The sequence below is a fragment of the Sebastes fasciatus genome, chromosome 2, assembly GCF_043250625.1.
Source record: "Sebastes fasciatus isolate fSebFas1 chromosome 2, fSebFas1.pri, whole genome shotgun sequence".
NCBI classification, from domain to species: domain Eukaryota; kingdom Metazoa; phylum Chordata; class Actinopteri; order Perciformes; family Sebastidae; genus Sebastes; species Sebastes fasciatus.
This window is the reverse complement of record NC_133796.1, coordinates 19,038,355-19,046,926: the sequence shown is the minus strand read 5'-3', so window position 1 is coordinate 19,046,926 and position 8,572 is coordinate 19,038,355.

Here is an 8,572-nt window from a genome sequence, read left to right as displayed (position 1 = left end):
CTGTAAATACTACAACTATTTTTATACTTCCTTCTATTTAACTGGTTCATATTTTGTTGCACTTTGTTAAGCTCTTTTTTTTTTTTTTTACTGTGTTATCTGATGCATCTTGTTTTTTGCACTATCCCCTTTGCTGCTGTACACTGCAAATTCCCCCACTGCTGGACTAATAAAGGAATATCTTATCTTATAGGACCAAAAATAAAATGCACCTTCTGAAACACAACTTGGACAACTCTAACTTCCAGTTAATTCATCGTTGTACTGCTGCTGTAATTAAAAAATAAACATCTTAATGTGGCATGAATGAGAATAGGCCATTGAGTGTTTTTGTGGGCTCAGTCCACCCATAATAACTCCCCAGGCAAGGATCAGAGACGGGCTAATTGCTCTCCAGGCTCTCCTGGAGAATGGGGGCTCTTTTCTGGAGTCACAAGCTATTAGGTCTACCTTCTCAACACAAAGCACCCCCGTCCCTTCCACTCTATTGTCTGAGTGGAGCAGGGATAAAGAAAGGGACATATGCTGGATGTCAGTCCAGCTGTCAGCATCTGTCGTTCCTCAGCCAGATGCTCTGTGGACTGGGAGGACAATCCGCCCCTCCCAGTCAACTGATCTTCAAGGAGGGAGGAGCTGTGTTGTAAATCTGCACCCCATGATTGCACTGGATAGTTATGACCACTGGACTCATGAAGACCACATCGGCATTTTGGTTTTAAACAGAACTTGGCCGATTGTTTGTGCCTCGGTTTTCAAAAAACACCTGCGACTATGTGATCATAGCTCCATGTTATAGTTTAGGATTTGTTTTAGGAAACAAGGCTTGACTGTGCAGATGTTGAATAAACAGCTGCTTTACCTCTTCTTCTCTTGGCCCACTTGTCTTAAAATCACATGTTCATGTTCAGCTGTAGAGCTTCAGGTAATTTCTCAGGTTTAGGTCCATGCTGATAGCCTGATAATCAGACTAAATTGCTATTTTTATTTGCAATGTAAACAAGGCACATCAACATAACACAAAAAAATTGTAGTCACACAAAACAAAACGTGGCACGGGGAGGACAGAACAGACGACAATAGCTTTATAACATATACACACACATAGTGTTATATATACAGTTTGAAGTTGTCCTGTAAAGTTAGTGTGAGTTTTTTTTTTAGAGTGGAGTGGTCTGTCAACATGCTAAATGGATGATTTTATCTTTCCAAATAGGGATGGAAGAAAATATTGAAAATATCGAGTATCGCAATATTATGTTTTGTGATACTGTATCGATTCTCAAAAACACTATAGATTTTTAATATATAGTTTACATGCAAAGATTAACTCAGTCAATACTTTATACCATCTGCAAAGATATGTCTCATTAAGTCAAAGTAGTGCTGTGATGTTGGATGTTACAGGGACTCTGATAAATGCTAATGTAGATCCCACTATTCTGATTGCATAAAAAAGTCAACTTTTTTAACTCAGATTTTATGCCTATGGTGGTGTTTTCTTTATACTATGACAGATTTCCTAAAAGTAGATTTTAAAAAATGGCAATATATCAACTTGCTTACAGTATCGCAATATGTTGCAATATATTGAATCGTAACCTCTGTATCATGATACGTATCGTATCGCTCGATTCTTGCCAATACACAGCCCTATTTCCAAACGGGCAACATAATGTTCTTGTCCACCATTAATGCTATTAATAATGGTTTAGTCTGATATGAAGTGCAGACCGTCACCCAGCAGTGAGATGGTTGGACAAAGGGGGCTGCTGAGGCCGAGGATCTGGGATAGCCTGCTCTGTAGGAATGAACTGGTGTACAGAGCCAGAAGGCATGACAATGAACGTAAATTGCATGTGGACAGTGAGAGAATGTCATCTGGGTTTCACTTCAGTTTCTGAGTTGTCTTATGAGCTCTTTATGGTAACTTGTATTGCACTGACTGGGTTTTGGAAGTGCAAGTCATGGTAAATATGTTGTTGCCTATATTGTTGTGCCAATTTATACTGAATGGCCATTTTGTTTTCACCTTAAAAAAAGATCAGAGATGCTGGTGGCATTCAGAGGTCTGCAATCAGGGTAATGAGTTGTATATCCAAATGAAATTGTACCTTTATTATAATGTTAGTGTCAAGAACACTGTCAGACTGATCATGACCAAGCTCAAAGTTATTGTTTTCATAACATAAACATAATGTACCTGGATGTGTACATGCTTTATATTCATGTCCCTGTGTTTATCCTCTATATATGTGAACACAAAAGAAAAGAGCAGAGGTGGAAAGGGGTTTATATAATCCTGCATCCCATTTTCAGTAGTCAGTGTTTGGGTCTGTTGCCTATTCACGTTGAATCTTTTCAACTTCCTCCTCCTCCTCCTACGCTGACTCTTCCTTCTCCTCTTCCATCTCCTCCCCTTCTTTGAGTTCCTCCCCCCTATCGCCTCCCCCTCCTCCCTGACCAAAGCTTGACTCAGGAGAAACAGAGGCAGATGTTCCAGGAGCACACGACCGCCCTCAGCCCCCATCCACCCCCAACCCCAACCCCAACCCCTCCCATTTGTACTGGATCAGCAGTTAACCCCCGGAAAGAATTGACCATACAAGCACGCACACACACATACAAAGAACACTGCTGCACAAATCTGTACTGGCTCAACAGTTGTCCAACTGAATGAACAACACACACACACACACACACACACATACACATACACACACCAAGTGCTGTCCAAATCCCCTCAGTGTCCCTGATAGTAGCCACCCCGGGGTCAGGCCTGGTGTCAGCGTCCAGGGCCTAGGGTCTCTCTGGGCAGCTGGCCTGGCTAATCCTGCTGCTGGAGGCCACTGGCTCTCAAACTAAAGGCCAAGGACCCACGGGGGGGCCACAGGGCAGCGATCTCAGCGAGCAGGGAGTGTGTGATTTGTTCAAAATGCAGTTTCTTTTTTGTTTGTTTGCTTGTTTTAAGTCTGTTAAACATTAAATGTCATCGTGGGAACAATCGTGGGAATTTAAGAGCCAGATCAACAAGTATGTTTCATCATCAAAAGCAGATTTGTCATTAAAAAAATCATGTTTTATAACCAGTTCAAAACCACAGAGCGGTATTTAAATTCTAATCAAAAACACCAAATATTGCATGGTACAGTAAATTACAGGGAAACATGCAAACCAATGCACAAAAAATGTAGATGTGATGTCTTCAGATTGCTTGTCTTGTCTGAGCAACAATCTGAAATGCAAAAATATTCAGTGAAGAAAGGAGGTGAGACGCACTTCAACCATTTCACGAGGAATAGTAGGCCTGTCCGGTGCTCACAGAATAGGGCGATCTTGTAACAGGAGAGATTTCAGAGAAATAAGGGGAGGGAACAATAAGCTGCGTGTAGGCAGAGTAAACAATCATACATCATATAATAATAATAAAAAGAGAGAAGTAAAAGTAAATATATAAATAGCTGTTTGTGACTTTTCATTAGTGACAACGTCCATATACATGTACCAAAAATTATTTAGTAAGACGATAAACAATGATAAAGATAAATACATCCAACATCCAAATATCATAAACATCTTAAATATCTTAAATACCACTCCCTAATGAGGAGTTCTCCAGTCTACAATGGGAGACTTGGCTACATTTAGATTATCAATAGATACAAAAGAAATAAATAAGGGGATAGAAAACATCCCTATACCATAGACAATGAGAACACACAGGTTTAGGCTATAAAAAAACAAGTAAACAAAAAGATTCAATTTGATATGACAAAAGAAAAACAGCAAATCGTCACATTAGAGACGCTAGAAGTCATGTTTGGCAAATTTGCTTGACTTAAACGATTAATCAAAATACATGTTTATTGATTAACTTTGGAACAAGCAGAGGTGTAAAACATGCAGAATATGTGATGTGAAAGTAGAAAAAAAAAATATTATCTAACGTTGAAGCTGTTAAATTTGACATTTAAGAGGAATGTCAAAAAGTCAAATTAAACAATCAGGCATATTTTCTCACTAAATTGACTTCCTATCTTTCATATATCGGTCAGTATGTCATATGTGTACTGTAACTCAGGTATCAGTTTGTGTCACACACTGAGGCTAACAGGTGGTGTAGTTGCTACATTCCTGACTGGGATGGTAGGTAGGCCTCAGCCTCAGCCTCGGGACTCTGTGGCTCAGATAGGGAGGAGACACGTGAGTCTCCGGTTTCTGACATCACAGCGTTGTTGTTGCTGGGGGAGTCTTATCCATCCGGCCACACGACTCCTCCTTTATCATTATAATCAGCACTGGGATGATCCTCACTGCATCAGCACCTGTCCATCTATCTATCTATCTATCTATCAATCCATCTATCTATCTATCTATCTACATCTCATGAATTACATAATGAATCAATGCATCAGACTAATGAAATAACACTTGTCTAATTGAATATCGGTCTCTATTCAGCCGTCCGTAAACCTTTTCAGCCCAGTCACAAATTAAATATCTCAGTCAGCACCCCGGCTGATTATTAAAACACCGTATTCTTGTCGTGCATGTGGGAACCCGAGCAGCGTATAGACGGAGTTACATTTGTTCTGGCTCAAATTGAATGATCCAGAGTCCCTGTGAACTCTGATTTCTATAACTGACCAGACCAAAGGCTGCCATGCTATGTGCAACGGTGTGTGTGTGTGTGTGTGTGTGTGTGTGCGCGTGTGTGTGTGTGTGTGTGTGTGTGTGTGTGTGTGTGTGTGGGTAGATGGTGTGATGGTGATATTGTGGAGGTTCCCACGACGGCCATCCATCCATTTCTTGGCACGCACACACACACACACACACACACACACACACACACAGAGGCCATATGGCCGGTGGCCACCTCATACCCCTCGCATGCCTCCACTGTGATTTGGCCCAGGGACCCATCAAGCCACTAGTCGCTTCACACTACTACGCTTGGCTTGTAAACCAGAGGATGGAGAGGAGAGAAACAGAGGAGGAAGAGATGGAGGAAGATGAGAGATAACAGATTAATAGAGTGAGGAGGAAGAGTAAAAGGATATAAAAGGATACATTAAAAGACTTTATAGAGAGGTAGAGATGATGAGAGAAGCCATTTGGTGGTTGGTTGGTGTGGTGTGTTGTGGTGTTTGGTGAGCAGATGGCCGGTGCTCGAGGAGGGGCGTGTCTTGTCCTCGCGACCCTTCACAAATCACACGGTTTCTCCCCCCGAGGGGCTCGCGACTCTCCGTTCAATAAGAATCAATGGGAATTACTTCGCGAGAGAAAGGGATGAATGGGCGGCGGGGCGCGAGACCTCTTCCTTTGTTGTTTCCCCCTGCGTGTCACAGAGCTCCTGCACACACACACACACACACACATGCGCACACACACACATGCGCACACGCAACTTTACGCACACACACACACATAGACAATAGGAAAGCACTTCAGTTAAACAATCGACCTCCAGTTAAACAATTTTAACCTCACTCCTGCGCATGCACGCACACACACACACACATACAAACATACACACACACACACACTCAAAGGGAGGAGTTTGTGCTGTTTCCTTAAAGACACAATCAGTGGCGTAAATTATGTTTTAGGGGAAAATGTCCCCTTGATGCTGATGAACGAGGATGGGTGGTGGTGGTGGTGGTGGGGGGGTCACTTTCCATCTCACCATGCCTTTCAGTCACGCTTTGCTGGCGTAATCGGAAAATGTGTGCCACGTCATGGTGATGAATGACTGATAGTATATTGGCCTGATACAGAGAGGGTAAAAGAGAAAGAGCACCGGGGACCTCTGAAAGTCGGGATGAGTGTAAATAAAAGGCTTCAAGAGAGGAGATTTTACGCCACGCCACATAGGAGCATTGTAGTTCCATTGAGAAAGGGGGCTGAAATCAACTGGTTAAATGAAATGAGCAGCTCGGAGCAGCGTCCTCCAGCTAAACACACATACGGGTATCTGGGAAAGACTGTGGCAGGCAAGGATAATAGTGTTAAAGCTTAAGGTTAAAGGCCTTTCAATCAGCCTGGAGGGGTGTAAAAGAGCACATCATGGACACGCAACCACATTAGACATAGGCTTCTCATTTAGCCTCTATCTATATACACTGACCCCAGAGGGAGGACCCACCAAACTTATGCAATGACAACACCAGCTCAATGCATCAGCACTGTCAGTGTGTTGACATGATAGACTGAAGGCTGTCCATATAGGGATGAGATGAGTTAGTGTGAATGGAGGCCCAGCCGCAGATCAAAACAGTGGTGCAGAGAAAGCAGCTTCTATTAGAGTTATTAATTAGCGGTGTGGTGTTATGTAGTATAGTTCTGCAGTGGACTTCACTACAGACACATTAATGAAGAAATCATTCAGAAAGGAGGCCCTCTCAATGTGTTGAGTTGAGGTTGAGTGTGATCCAATCAGCAACTCCCCTCCCAGCCTTTCGTTTCCTTTTTGTGAACAGATAACAGGATAGATAGATAGATAGATAGATAGATAGATAGATAGATAGATAGATAGATAGATAGATAGATAGATAGATAGATAAATAGATAGATAGATAGATAGATAAATGCAAGGTGCTCTACCTAGTAAAAACAATCGCAAAGTGCAACAGTTGTTCCTCATTCGCTTTGGCTCAATTCTTGAATGAGAATTGGTTTTTTTTCAAAACGATAAGTTAAAATCTCTGGTCAATTAGTTTGATGTTCATAGCAGATTTGAATTTCTCGCTCATTCGAGAAAATTGCACGTGTTTTCGCACATGTGTGCAAAAGAGTAAGTATTTGTACACGTCCTGCTGATCAGAACTGATGAGTTGACTCTCAGTGAACCCGTCGTCCTCTTCACAACTTCTAAACTTTCTTTCATAGTTTGTGCCATCACATGCAAAATCCAAGATCCATTCAATTATCAAAATCTGCCAGACATACATGTATATTCCATAAATATCTATGACATGGTGTTACGTACTGTGAGGAGGTACAATTAGTTGTTTTTTGCTTTACCTATTTTTGGCATGGATGCCATTTTATGGCAATTTTCTGTTCATTGTATGCATGAAATATGAAAGGTGAATTTTCTGTTTAGAGTACATGTAACACATTGCTACACAAATAAATGTACTGTATACATACAAATGTGCTTATCCTTTTTCTGTGTACTACAGTAGGCCTATTGACTTTTAGTAAGCTTTTACCTCTGTTGAAATCAGAGTCTAAACAGCTCTTTAGAGCTGTATTCAGATATAGAAAAAAATGATATTCTTGTATAGTATATACAGATACTACTATAGTACAGTAAGCAGTCACTGTCACAAAAAAGTAGAACAAAACAGATATTTGTATAGAAACACTTCCAGGGTTAGGTTTAGGGTTAGGGTTGGACTACCATGGTGAAAAAACACCTAAACATTTTGACCAGTACGGCTCACACGATGACAAAATAACTTTTCATTTTGGTGGCAATTTACTGACACAATAACTAGGTTTTGAAGCATGAATGAAGTGTTGTGGGTGAGTTTTACATTTTGCAGACATGCAATAGAGTTGTGATGTCCCATCAAACAGTTGTGCCGATTACACTCACAGTTTAGAGAAAGTTAAGACTGTTTCGCAAAATGAGCCAAAGCGATTGAGGAAAAACTGTAAATCAAGCAGTGCAGCATAAAAAATAGTAAAAAAAAATCACAAAAAAACAAACATGACAACTAACATTAAAACTACAAAACAAATCAGGGAGAAGGTAAAATAGAAGGATCACAGGAAGGCTGGGGGCCCTGATGGCAAAAGCTTGATCACCTTTGTTTTTCCACCAGGATAGATAAACCTAGATAGATAGATAGATAGATAGATAGATAGATAGATAGATAGATAGATAGATTGATTGATTGATTGATTGATAGACTTATAAATCATAACCTCATATGACTCAGAATCACAAAACAGAAGAGCGTATTTGGCTGATTTGCTGACTGTCTGCTTAAGTTTAATTCAAAAGATGGACAATATTCATGAGATACCAACATCTTCAGTTACTTCACAGCCAGAGATGAGCTCATAACAACATCATGCCAACAAGTGCGAATTCTTCCCCACATTTTTCTGCAGGATACACACACAATATGCAAATGAGCCAGTGGGTCCATGTGTGGAGTCAGTGTGTTGTTGTCCCATATTACAGTATTAGTATTCTTTCAGGGATTTGTGTAGTGTCCATGGTTAACTATAGTGTATAATGTATTATCTCTTGTGATTATATGCAGGAAATGTAATATTTTGTTATCAAACATATTGTAAGATTACTGTTTATACACCCGGCCATGCTCTCTCTCTCTCTCTCTCTCTCTCTCTCTCTCTCTCTGTCTCTCTCTCTCTGGTGTTGTATTATTGTGGGAGAGCAGGTGCTGCCGGCCAGATTACCATACAGCTGAAAGCACAAAGAGAAAAAACTTTACTCCCTCTATGCCTCCTCCTCCTCCTCCTCCTCCTCCTTCTCCTCACAAAGTCCCTTAATGACAGCCACGCGAGTGACACACCACCAAGTCTTTTTTTACTGCCT